The sequence below is a fragment of the Nicotiana sylvestris genome, chromosome 4, assembly GCF_000393655.2.
Source record: "Nicotiana sylvestris chromosome 4, ASM39365v2, whole genome shotgun sequence".
Classification (NCBI taxonomy): domain Eukaryota; kingdom Viridiplantae; phylum Streptophyta; class Magnoliopsida; order Solanales; family Solanaceae; genus Nicotiana; species Nicotiana sylvestris.
Window position 1 is genome coordinate 67,734,760 of NC_091060.1, and position 13,874 is coordinate 67,748,633.

Sequence of the window (13,874 nt, forward strand, 5' to 3'; positions counted from 1 at the left end):
GTGAAAATCATGATAAATTCCCATTTAAGGTTTCAAAGAATTTACAATATTAAAAGTTTGACCGTTGATTATATTTTCCGAATATAAATAATTTATTCCAACTGTTCAAATTCAAAGGACATAATAAGAATATGATTAATACTATCTTTAAAAACAAATATGACATATATATATATATGCCAAAGAATAAATGGCATATGAAACTGAAAATAAATGATTCATAAAGGAAGGAAATATTTTACGAGAATTTTCATTGTTTACTTAATGCAAATTCTATTTCTAATTATCAATGATGTAAAGTGTGGCAATTTATGCTTGTACATCTCTTTTCATTCTCATACACTCACTTTTAGTCTAATAGGCCTAATTATTTGGTCACTTTGTTTTATGAAAGTAGATAAGCATCGAATTTATAGAAAAGGCATTATTATGCAAGTTAATTCAACAAAGTTACCTTACATGCAACCCAACTATTTGGCGTAAACATTCATAACGTTTTACCATCATGACGAGCTATATCATATTACCTTTCGCCAACGTTTATACCCACATCTATTATATAAAAAATATACCATCAACACCATCTTAACCTTATTTAACAAATAAATATCATTATTGTAGTTTTCTACATCACTTCTTACTTAACTAACAACAAAATTAAATAATGACCAACATTCATGCCATATTCCCTATTTGGACAATTTATTAAACTAATGAGATAATGAACTAATATTATTACAAACCTTTATACAAACTTTCAAAGTAAGACAATTAGCTCATAGCTATCAAATTGAATTCACTACTAATTAACTAACATGAAACAAAAATGAAATTTAAATTAATGAACTTGGACAAATAGAAAATAGACTTTCAGTTCAAGCTTCACTGATGAGTCATGTTGAATCTCTTTCCAACTTAAAATTTAAAAGACATATACCTGAAAATGAAGGTAGGAGGAGTAAATTTCAGCAGTAGCAACAGTAACACACTCAGCCAAATATCAGTATTCCCACAGATTTGAACAATAATAAGACCCGAAGAAAATAGATGCACAATATAGTATTTTAAAAGACACTTCAGATTTTAACTGAACAGTGGAATCACACAAAGTTGAACAGATTCAACACAAGAACAACATTTCAGATTTCAGTTTTTCTTCAGTTTCAAATTCAGTTTGTTTCTGATTTTCTGTTTCTGCTGCTGTATTTGTGTGTGAGTGTATATGTGAGTGTTCTATTTTCTGTTTCCTTTCTTTAAAATCTCAGCCCTCAAAATCTCTTAAAAATTCTCTCTGTCTTTCTTTTTCTTTCTTAAAATCTTCCCTCTGAAAAATTCTGCCCTCTAACTGTCTGTCCAGCTCCTGTATTTATACAGGGCTGGTCCTAGGCAATTTAAGTGCTTCTTGGACCCCCTTCTTCTTTTTAAAATCAAAAGTTCCATTAAAAAACTGCTTTTGAATAAATTAAATGACCCTATCCTGATTTTAAGCAGCCCCATTATCCCTTGTTCCCCCTTTATTACTTAAATATAGCCATTAACATTACATTATAATATACTAGCATTAACACCCTGTTTTTTACTGTTTCATTCCCAGAAATGCCCCTGACCTACTGTTATTACTTGAAAAATCAGAACCCACTGTAAAACAGATTCTACAATCTGTATAGACTTAACTATCTTTCTGATTTACAGCTATAACCAATCCTATGATTTTGAGACAGTATATTACATCTCTAATGGCTGATTGACAAAAACAGAATTTAAACAGGGAATTCTCAACTGAACAAAAACAACCTTAACATTATACAGAACATGCAGGATTCTTTCAACTGGAATTCAAAACTGAATTAAAAGCAAACAAATACAGGAGCATTGTCAATATACTGACAATGTCCCGTTTAGAAAACAACAATACAACATACATTTGAATTCACTAATTCATAAACAAACATGATTTAATTGACGAATACTAATCAATTGACTATTTACAACATTTGTCAATAATTAGTCTAAACAATAGAAGCAGACTGTTTCAGTCAACATTTTCAGAAATGAAAAATTCGTAATATAACTAATCGACGAACTTAATCGAGTCGATTACACACATTGTAAACAATCACAATCAATAGAAACAATTCACATTCTGATCAAGTAGATAGGTAAGAAACAGTAATGACAGAATTAATCAAAACACAAATATAAAAAATTAACAAGCTATTAATACAGACAACAATATACGTAGAATACACAAAATAAATAGAAAAATACCTATGAATTTTAATTTTAATCCGACTCGAACTCAACTTGGATTTCGGATTTTTTTGTTTGAAATCAAACTGACCTTAGTCGAAGTATTTTCCACTGAAAATACTTCGACTAAGGTCGATTAAACCTCAATCTTCATCATAATCTGAACCGAATCCGGAAGTTTGGTATTTTTAGGGTTCTTAAAAACTCGATTTGGGATTTAACCATTTCTGGTCAGATTCGAGAAGAACCAAACATGACACAATGGTGAGGGTAGCCTAGGGGTCATTTGGTGCTAGTTTGAAACGGATCTGAGTTCGTCCTTGTTTGGTCCGAATCTTCAAAAATAAGATTCGAGAAGTTCAGAGCTGATTTCGAACCAAACTAACTTCAGATCCATAACAAGGGTTGTTAGGGGAAGCCATGGTGTTAATTTGGGGCTGATTGGTTTAGATCAAGTTTTCAGGCCAACCTTCGATTTAAGATTCGAAGAGTTGTGGCCTGATTCGAAGGAAACTAAGGTTGGATTCGTGTAGGGGAGGTTCAGGAGGTCCTAGGGTGTTAAGTTGGTGACCGGCGGCGTTGATGCCGCCGGGTTTCAGGCGAAGGGGAATAGGGGCGGCTAGGGTTAGGGGTCTGTTTGGAACGATGATGAACAGGAGCGGAGAGGGGGGTGTTCAGTTAGGGGCTGGGTAGAGGTTTGGGATTTATATAGGGGTGGGGTGGACTGGTATCGTCCGTTGGATCAAGTAGAATGGATGGATGAGATCTACTCACTTAACCAAACGGTGTCGTTTGGTTTAGGTTAGGGGGACGGGTTGAACCGGGTATCGGATCGGGTAAGGGTCTTGGGTTAGGGTGATGAGATCTTGGCCGTTTGGTTGGATTTAATCCAACGGCCCTTGATAAGGGGTAACCAAACGACGTCGTTTGATTCTGTTTTGAATTGGACCGGACATGGTCATTTGGATTGGGCCTGATTTTGTTTAGAAAATTTGGCCCAGATCCGTTTTTGCCCATTTAATACCACTCTTTTTAATTTCCAATTTAATTCTTCAATTATTAAAAATCCTAATTAAAATTATAAAAACAAAAAATTACTCCTTCAAAATATTAATCAACCTTTAACAATTTAACACATAGACAAAAAATATTAATCACATAGTGAAACATTAAAATTAGAACAAACGCATATTTTTTGTAATTTTATTTAAATTAACTCTTAAATGCATAATTAAATCCTATATGCATGCAACATGTATTTTATTTTATTTTTTGATTTATTTTGACAAAATAAACATTTACGGACATAACACAAACATTTAACACCACGCAAATTCAAAAAGTACACAGTAAAAGAAATTTATTTTATTTTTTTGATTTATTTTTGGAGTAGTTTTCGTTAAAGCAAAAATCACGTGCTCACACAGACTCCACAGTTCTTAACCCGATTTGACTAAAAGAAAAGAAAACAACATATTGGAAAGCAACAAAGCCAAATAAACAGGACTCGACCAAAGATTAATTTTCCAACTTAGGGGCTCGCGAGGCATCATTCGGCATTTTCGCGGCCCTTGGTGTGAGGTCCCTCTGCAAGCTCTTCAACTCGTTCATAATCCGGTGGACGCAGCCCATGATGGAAACAAGGAGGGTCTTCCGAGGTGTTCGCTCACATGCTAGGCATTTCATGTAGATGTAATGCCCAATTTCGTCAATCCTTCCTCGAATGTTGTCCCTTTCAATAAACAATTGCCTGATTTGTCGGTTCTTCAATCCCAGTGCCTGAGCATTGTCGGCAAGTCGATCCTGGAACAACTCCATTTGTCTTTCCATGCAGGCCATTGCATCGTAACAATGTCTTCTGTCGGCCTGGGCATCTCGTGCTTGTTTGATGATCCGATCATGTAGAGTGGAGTTCGTTTCCCTTAATATCCCGATGCTCATTTCATAATCCCTTATGACCTGTTGCAGACGCTGCCTCCGGGCCATTGTGCATTTTGCCCATCTGTCCTTCATCCTGGCTACGCGAGCTTCTGATTGTTCTAATTCTTCTTGGCTTTGGATGACCTGATTTTTCAAACCTGCTATCAACCTTTCGTCGGAGCGACGTCTCTGTCGGTCAATGTTACTTTTGCTGGCTTGGCGTAGGCGGGCCTTTAGTGTCTGGTTCTCTTGGGCTAGCTTGTTCTTTTCGCCCTGCTCCGAGGCGACTTGCACGTTGTTCTCAAATATAAGCCTCTCAACTTGCTGCTTTAGCCTCCCGATTTCAACCCGGTAACCTTCTTCCCTTTTTAACCATCCCCATTGCTCCTGTGAATCATCCGTGAATTGTTGGATGTGAGCTCTTTTAGCAGGTCTCTGCCGAATCTGGAATCTTCTTTCGAACCAAGCATCGTACTTTGGGTCTACCTCACCTTTAGCTAGTTCTCGCACCATGGTCTTGGGTTCCAAGAATCTACATTCGTGCCACAGCTTTCTAATCTTTCCCTCGGGAAATATGACTCCCGGGCTTAGCTCAATGGCGTGCTTGCTCAGGTCTTCATTAGTAGGGATTACTTGAAACCTGCCCAGCTGGCGCAATACCCGATGAGGAGCATATGGCTGGATGTTGCGAAGTCCCATTAAGAGAACATGACATTCTTCAGCTGCCATGTATATTACCTCTGTATCAACCAACCAGCCGAATGCCCATTCAATTTGGTCAGCTGTTGTTGACCTTAATCGTGTAAACCATGCTTCGACACCTTTAGGAAACCTGACGCCTGTCATGCGCTTCTCGAAGCCGCTGATACAATTCCTCCCGGTCAACCCGTGATTCATGTATCCTACTCGGTGATGGAGGTGCTCTTGCATCCATAGCTGAAGTAACAGATTGCAACCCTGGAAGAACTTGCCTCCTTCTCGGCATATCGTCAAGGCTCGGTAGATTTCGGACAAAATCAAAGGAACAACAGTACTGTCGGTTCTTTTGATTGCAACGTCGGCCATCCCTACAAGGCCTATCTCTATCTTTTTATCCTCCCGTGGACAGACCACGACTCCCAAGAATGCTGTGATGAAAGCCAAAGTACGTCTTGCTTCCCATTTGTTTCTGTTCCTACCATGAGTTAGTCCAAGGTTTGGTTCCTCGAAACCTTGCGGAGTTCCGTATCGTTGATACAAGAATTGGAGAGCACAACGTCCTCTCGATAAATCATCGTGTTGTACCTTCCGACTGATGCTTAGCAAATCCAGGAATGCGTGCGGAGATACCGGCCTTGGCGAAAGTAGGTATTGTCCTTTTAACCTTCCATTCAATCCCGCATATCCGGCGACTTCCTCTAGTGTCGGTGAAAGTTCAAAGTCAACAAAACGGAATACATTGCGGGTTGGGTCCCAAAATGGTATTAGAGCTTCAAGAATATCTGTCTTTGGCTTAATACTCAGCAAATTGACAAAACCTCCCAATACTCTTCCCACTATCTCTTTGCTGTCGGCTTCCAAATCATTCCACCACATGTGGAGTTGTAGAGGGACCTCGCTGAGGGGCGAGAACGGTTCATTTTGATCTATGCTCATCCTGCACATTTATTAAGGTGATTTTTAGGCGAAAACAAAAACCTTTATTTTGACTCCAAACAAAAAATCTTTGAAAAAAAAACAATATATGTATTTATATACATGTGTATATATATATATATATATATATATATATATATATATATATATATATATATATATATATATATATATATATATATATATATACTTTATGGTATATCATTATTGGTAAAATGAAAAAGGGAGTTGGACCCGATGAGGGTTGCCTACGTATCCCACATCCGGTGAGAATCAAAGCGACGTAGTTCGGGTAATAAACTAACTAGTTTATTTATTTATTATTATTATTTTTTTGAAAATAAAGTAAACTAAAATAAAAACTCATTCCTCATTCTCACCTTGCTATTTTTCTCTTTTCTCTTTTCCTTTGTTTTTAGTAAAACAAACTATTAAAATAAATATACCCATTTTCTCTTCTATCTGAACTTTGTCATTTTTTTTTTTTTTTTTTTTTTTTGTAAAAATTTCCCAACATTCAAAACCGGTCATCATGCATGTTCGATGCAAATAAATGCACAAGCAGTGAGCAGGATGCATCAGGATGGTCTTTTCTGTTTCAGTTTGCTATTCCTAGACGGACCCAACCCCTGTGTTGAGTCCCCTAAGTCAAAAATGCACATGATGCAAATAAGCGTTCCTACTAGGGATCCGGCATGAAGTTGAGTTATTCTAGGTTCAGAACCTGGGTGTTTGTTCTAGACCTGGCTTACCCGAGCGGACAGCTCGAGCCGAGGGGGGGCAGCGTACCGGGAATACAGAAGCTTCACCGGCTTAGCAACTTGTCCGAACCTCGTTCTAAATTGGGATTTGACACTATACAGAAAAGAAGTCGTACGAAGTACGCCCTTCTTCATGATTTAGAAGACTCAGAGAGGATATGGGTTTCGGCACAATTTATATACAGTTTACAAAATATCAAAGCGGTAAAGCAGTTAGTTAGCACATTGAGCACAGATCATGTAACAAAATCAGATAAAGCTGAATATAACAATTTATTTAAGCTCAAATTTCTAACCCTGAACCAGTGGTTCTGGGTCAGGAGATCCCCAGCAGAGTCGCCAGAGCTGTCACACCTCCTTTTTCCATCCCCGCGTGGGGCGCAGGGGAGTTTTTTCCAATTAAAGGACAATCGAAACGGGATTTATTTATTTATTTCAGAGTCGCCACTTGGGAGATTTAGGGTGTCCCAAGTCACCAATTTTTATCCCGAATCGAGGAAAAAAATGACTCCATACTACAGTCTGCGTACCAGAAATCCGGATACGGAATTCTGTTAACCCGGGAGAAGGTGTTAGGCATTCCCGAGTTCCGTGGTTCTAGCACGGTCGCTCAACTGTTATATTCGGCTTGATTATCTGATTTTATACATATTGAACCTATGTGCAAAATTTAACTTTTAGCCGCTTTATTATTATTGTTTTTAAAAGAAACATGAACATCGCTTAAAACACGTCTTTGGACTGCGTCACATAAAATGCACCCACAATCCGGAACACGTTTTATTTGATGTTTGGGAATTTGGATACGGGTCGCATGAAATGCACACCCAGGCTTAAGAAAGTAAAACATTAAACACGCGCTTAAAGAGACTATCGCGTTATTAGTTTGGGAAGACCGTGAAATTCGCTAAACGGTCCTTCCGAATTCTAATTAAACCATACATTTTGTGAGGGCCCCGCAATCTATACGTTTTATTTGGCGAGGCTCGTCTCATTTTTATTTTAAAGGATAAACCTACAATGACTATATTTTCTATTAAGTTTGTCTCTAAAATAAAAAGAAAATCTCTTAATTATTTACATGCTAAAAAAACGTAACTTATTAGTTATTAGTTTACGGCTAATGCGAATGGAAAATTGCGATCGAATTTGTACAAAGAAAAACTGCTTTCATTTTATATTCTGTTATTCAATAATACTAGAACATGAGATTGACCATAATATCAAAACAGATTAATTATTCTCCGATTAATTTAAACTAACATTATTAGATGAAGAAAGTATACATATGCAACCTCATTATTCATTAATCATTCAACTACATCTTTATACGAAGAAAGAAAAATTATATTCAACCACAAATCTAAACAGGAAGAATTCAACAGGAACAAAGCCTGATTAATATTTTATTTTTGCTTCAAGCCGAGATTGTACAAATGTGTACCTGGAAACAGCAGTACAAGAACAAACGAAGTAGGAGTCAGCAACAATAATACCACAGCAAACAGCAGATTCAGCAACACCGCAAAACCAGTAACAACCAGTAGAATAACCCAGCAACGGATTGAAAAATCAGCAATGCAAAAGTGCAATCGCAGTCAAAGCAGAAGAGAGAAAAGATACAAGATGCAGTAGTTTCGGATTTTTGAATAACACTCGAAGAAAAGCAAACGAAAATTATTCGAGTGAAAGTTCAAATTGCATTTCTCTTTTACTCTCAAAATGTTTCAAATCTATCCTCTCTCAAGTGTAAAAATCTCTCAATAATAATCTCTAGGTCTTCCAATAATGTTCCCCCTAAAAAAAACTCTCCAAAATGAATTCTGCCCCTTGTATATTCAGTGTATCCAGAATGTATATCGTGTGTATACTTCTCACACCGCCCCCTCTTTTTTTCTTCTCTCTATCTAGTTCTTCCTCTTGTTTTTCCACCCCTTCTTCCTAAATTTTCTCTTCTATTTATAGCAAAATTTTCGAAATTTTCAGATTTGTTTTTTATTATTTTTTTATTTTTTTAATTAAAAGAAATCCCACTTACAAATTGCTTTTATTTTTTTAGAAAAAGAAATCCCACCTTTATTTACTTTTATTTTTAAAATTCCAACTTTAATTACTTTATCTTATTTAAAATCCCACTTTTTATTTTTTTAAAAGAGAATCTCACTTTATTTAACTTTTCTTTAAAAAACAAACCACTATCTTTTCTTTTTCTTTCAAAAATGCTACTTTCAATTACTTTAAATTTTTTTAAATTTTTAGATACCTTTATATTTATTTTTTAATTCCAACCTTCTTTTACTTTTAAATTTTTTAAAAATTCCACAAAACTTTTTATTTTTTTAAATTTTCTACATTCTTTTACTTTTAAAAAAAAAAAGACAATTTCATCTATTTTTATTTTTATATTTTTTTTTATTCAATACTTCCCTTTTTCTTATTTATATTTTTTTTAAATCATTCCCGTAATTATTATATATTTTTTAAAAAAAATAAAATAATAATAATAATAATATAATATTTTCGGAATTTTTATATATAAAAAAACAAAAAATAAAACTATTAATAGTGATAATTCACCTTTTATTTTTTATTTTTTTGGTTTTGTTTTGTGTTGGACAAAAATGAAGAAGGGGTGTTGGGTTAATGGAGCGGACCGGGTCGACCCGGTTTGAAGTGGACCGGGTCATGGGGAAAGTTGGGCAATTATTTGGGCCTGTGGTTTGAAATTGAAGAAGTGGCCCAATCCGATTTTTCTTTGTATTTTTGTTCTCTTTTCTTCTTTTATTTTTCTAAAACTAAATTATAAAAGTACTTAAATTATTATTAAGAACTAAATTAAGTTATAAAAGCGCAAATTAACTTCCAATAACAATTAACGCACAATTAAGTAATAATTAAGCATAAAATTGTTCATTTGGACATTAAATGCTAAAAATGCAAAAGATGCCTATTTTTGTAATTTTTAATTTTTGTAAACAAATTTAATTACTAACAATTGTAGAATTAAATCCTACATGCAAAATGCGACATATTTTGTATTTTTTATTAATTTAACAAATAAACATGCATAGACAAACATACAAATAGTTACACAAAATATCACAAAATATCACAAAAATTGCACACCAAGAAAAATTATTTTATTTTTGAATTTTTTGGGAGTAATTCTCATATAGGGCAAAAATCACGTGCTTACAACAACGTTATCATTCAATGTTTTCCATATACCCATAAAGTATAATATATCATGCATCCAGAAATTCCTTTGCTTAAATCATCCTCAAAACCAACATCTGCAAGTCATAACCTATCCACAAGTATGCCTCAAACTGAAACAGATGCAACACATAACCATGCAATCAAATCTTCGATAGCAGACTCCCCCACTTGGCTCAAAGCCATAGATCAAAACACGCAATAACTCACAATGCCCATACTATATTACTGCCATAATACCGTTGTGAGGTTCAACTAAATTTGTCGTAAACCCATGTAACAAAAACTATTTAAGATTTCAAATTATCTGCTAAACTTGCATTTATCCTCGTGACGATCAAGTCAACTTGCTCAACCAATCCAAACTCAAATCGCAACACATATAACTTGTTAGTAGAAAGAAATTCCCCACATAATATCATAAGGATCACACATCTGTAGATTACTCCACAAGTGATAACCCACCCGCTTAGCCTCAAACTGACATCTCTCTTTACCCTTTCACATCCATAACTACTACGCCATCATTTAATCCTCCTGAGTCTGGACTCACAACAAGACATGAAAATCTAATTCGTTCCACAATTAAGCAACATGAAAGATCCTTCAATACACTCATAACTCAAGACTATACGTCACATCATAACAAAAATCAAATACCCAATAGTCCTTTTTACATCTCAAGCAAACATTTCTCGTCATATTTAATCCATTTGAAATATCCCGCAATCACATCATACCAATCATTAAGCCATCCAACCACTCACCGAGCCACGAATTCCACTATTAGGGGCACTACCAAACTTGTAAGTCCAAAAGCACATGCTCATACAACCGAAATCCCCGTGCTCCAGCTATAGTCAAAACCCTGTCTCAAGTCCTTCAGATTGGCCCATCATCAGCACATCGAAATCACATCTCGCACTTCATCTATGAAATCAGAAGCCATCGATGCACAGCTGATACCGAGCGCTCACATATGCACACGAGTGCGTGGAAGGAATTCAAAGTGTTACGCTTCAAGCTGAATTAATGCCACACGATATGGAAATGGAAAGTTTATCCTAGATGCCCTGTAGCCTCTCAAAAATAGGTATGGACGTCATCATACCGATCCGCAAGACTCTACTAGACACTTGCTCATGACTCATAGAACCTATGAACTTAGAGCTCTGATACCAATTTGTCATGACCCAAAATCCAACTAGTCGTGATGACACCTAACCCAACCTGCTAGGTAAGTCAATTAACAACTATCTAATTTAATGAGATTTATTAAAAGAAGAAATGATAATACTACTGCTTTTATACAAAGAATTTTCTGAGGACCGGTAGTACAATCCATGAGCTTCTAAGATTAAGATTTTTACAAGACTAAACTAAAATAATTACAATATTTTTTTTGAAATGTAAGTGAACAGAATTCGAAACTAATGATACCAAGGACAAGTGATAGACATAAATAAAATGTATGTATATCTTCATATCCAGCTCTTGTCGTACGCAACAACATTAGCATCCTACGTCTGCACGCAAGGTGCAGACGTGTAGTATAAGTACAAATGACCTTATGTACTCAATAAGTAACAAACCTAACCTTAGGTTGAAAGTAGTGACGAGTTGGGACAAGGGTCCGAGCCAACTCCAATAACCAGTCACAGTTCATAATAATATTCTAAGAATGATACAAGAAAGTAGACACTTGCTCATGCTCAATTCGTTCACAGTTACGGAAAGTAGGCATACTTTTCAAGTATAACAGTAAGTCCCGAAGATATAACAGTAAGTCCCAAATCTTCCACCAAAAATACCAAAAACTTAAGAGTAAGTTTGAAAATCGTGATTTTTCCCAAAATCCTTTCAATAATAAATAAAATATTTTATTTTTCAGATAACATGAGGAAAGTACAGCTCTATGCCTACATGTCACTATATAGGTGAAATCATGAATGCCACCAAAACTGGGTAGCATGAGGAAATGCATCTCTATGCCTGTACCTCAAATACGCATGCCAAACATAATGCATCTCAGTGATGAACTCATGCACTCACACTCTTAGAGTACTCAATCTCATGGTCTCACTCTCTCACTCAAAACGCTCAATACTCAGCAATGTATAGGCAGATCCCGCCCAACCAAACATAAATAAAACCTCACGCTCAGTACTGTATATGGCCAATCCAGCCCAAGGAAGATACATCCATCGATATAAATCAACTGCACTCGCTATGGGGGTGCAGACTCCAGAGGGATCCTTTAGTCCAAACGCTATAATAAGCCAGATCTAGGCATAAATAAAAAAAACATGTTGTAGTATGCAACCCGATCCTATAAATATCACTCACAATCAGGCTCTCGGCCTCACTCAGTCATCAGTCTCTCCAGTATCTTGAGCTCACAACACTCATGGTAAACAGCCCAAATTACTGATATGAGATGTGACAACATACAATAATATAGACTGAGATATGATATGTAATGATGAATGCGACTGAGTACATAACTGCAATTAAGAAAATAACTCAACAGCAAGAAACGACCACTATGGGTACCAATAGTACCATCATATAGTCTAAACATTATTTTTCTAGCATAAATCATAGCTCAGCTGCTCTAACACATAGAGTACAGTAAAAATATTAAGTTAAGATAGCTATACAGCTGCATGGAATCGACTAAATCACCATTTCTACAGTGCACGCCCACACGCTTGTCATCTAGCATCGCGCCACCTCAACATCAATCACATAACACGTAATTCGGGGGTTTATACCCTCAGCACCAAGTTTAGAAGTGTTACTTACTTCGAACAAGCCAAATCTAATACCGAGCAAGCCAAATGGTGCTCCAAAATGCCATCACGCACGTACCAACCTCCGAACGGCTCGAAACTAGACAAAAACACTTCAAATACATCAAATAATGCCAAAGAAAACAAACTTGATCGATAAAGGTCGAATCCTTAATCAAAATTCCAAAATTGACCAAAAAGTCAAACATGGGCACGCACTTCGAATCCGATAAAACTCACAAAATCCGACAACCTATTCAATTATGCGTCTAACCATAGTAGTTTCATCCAAATCCGACTTCGAATTGATGTTCAAAACTCAAAAATTCACTCTATGAAACTTTGGCCAAAACCCCCCAATTTTCTCTTTTTAACATTCACAATCCAGTTACCAAAAACGAAGATAGATTCACGAAATGTAACCAAAACTGAGTAGAGAACACTTACTCCAATTCATATGGTGAAAATCGCCTCAAGAGTTGACCAAATCCGAGTTCCCCAACTCAAAATATGACCAAATGAACTTGATATTAAATGTTTTTGCCCAGCTATTCTGCCTCGTTTCCTGTTCCAAACGATCCTGAAACTTGTTTTTAATGTCGCCAATAGATTCCTAGTGAAACTTCAGTCAAGCTAGGCTTTTGAATCACTCAATTTGATCTTATAATGAAGGAGATATGTTGGTTTCAATATTTGAAAATAGTCGAGATTTTTAAATACGAAATCAATGACAATTTCATAATTAATCTAAAAAATCTAGCAACCAATTTTTAGTAAATGACCATAAACTCGTCATACAATGTCTACATTTGATGATTCTTTTTTCTATGACTCTGTAATTACGATACGAATATAATACTTCAATAAACACAGAAATTGAAGCTCATTTGCTTAATGTGGTATCATTTATGTTTGAAGAAATAATGTCAAAGCATAAAAAATTAGCTCACTAGCTTTACCAAAGGCTCTTTTGAATCTTCAGCTGGACTCGAATTCTGAATGGTGCTGGTTGGGTAGATCGGTTGGGTTGGGTAGATATCATAATGTTGAGTGAAATATGATATAACGACCAAATAGAGGACAGTATTTATTAGAATGCCAAAAATGTGGCATATACATGACCTCAGCATGATAAATAGTTCGCCAACTTTGTGGTCCCTCAAATAAAGAGACCCACAATGCACTTAATATATACTCCCTCCATTTTAATTTTAATTTATGTGAATCTATTTTTTTTAGTCCGTGTCAAAAAGAATAATTCATTTCCTTATTTGGAAACAATTTATCTTTACACATAATA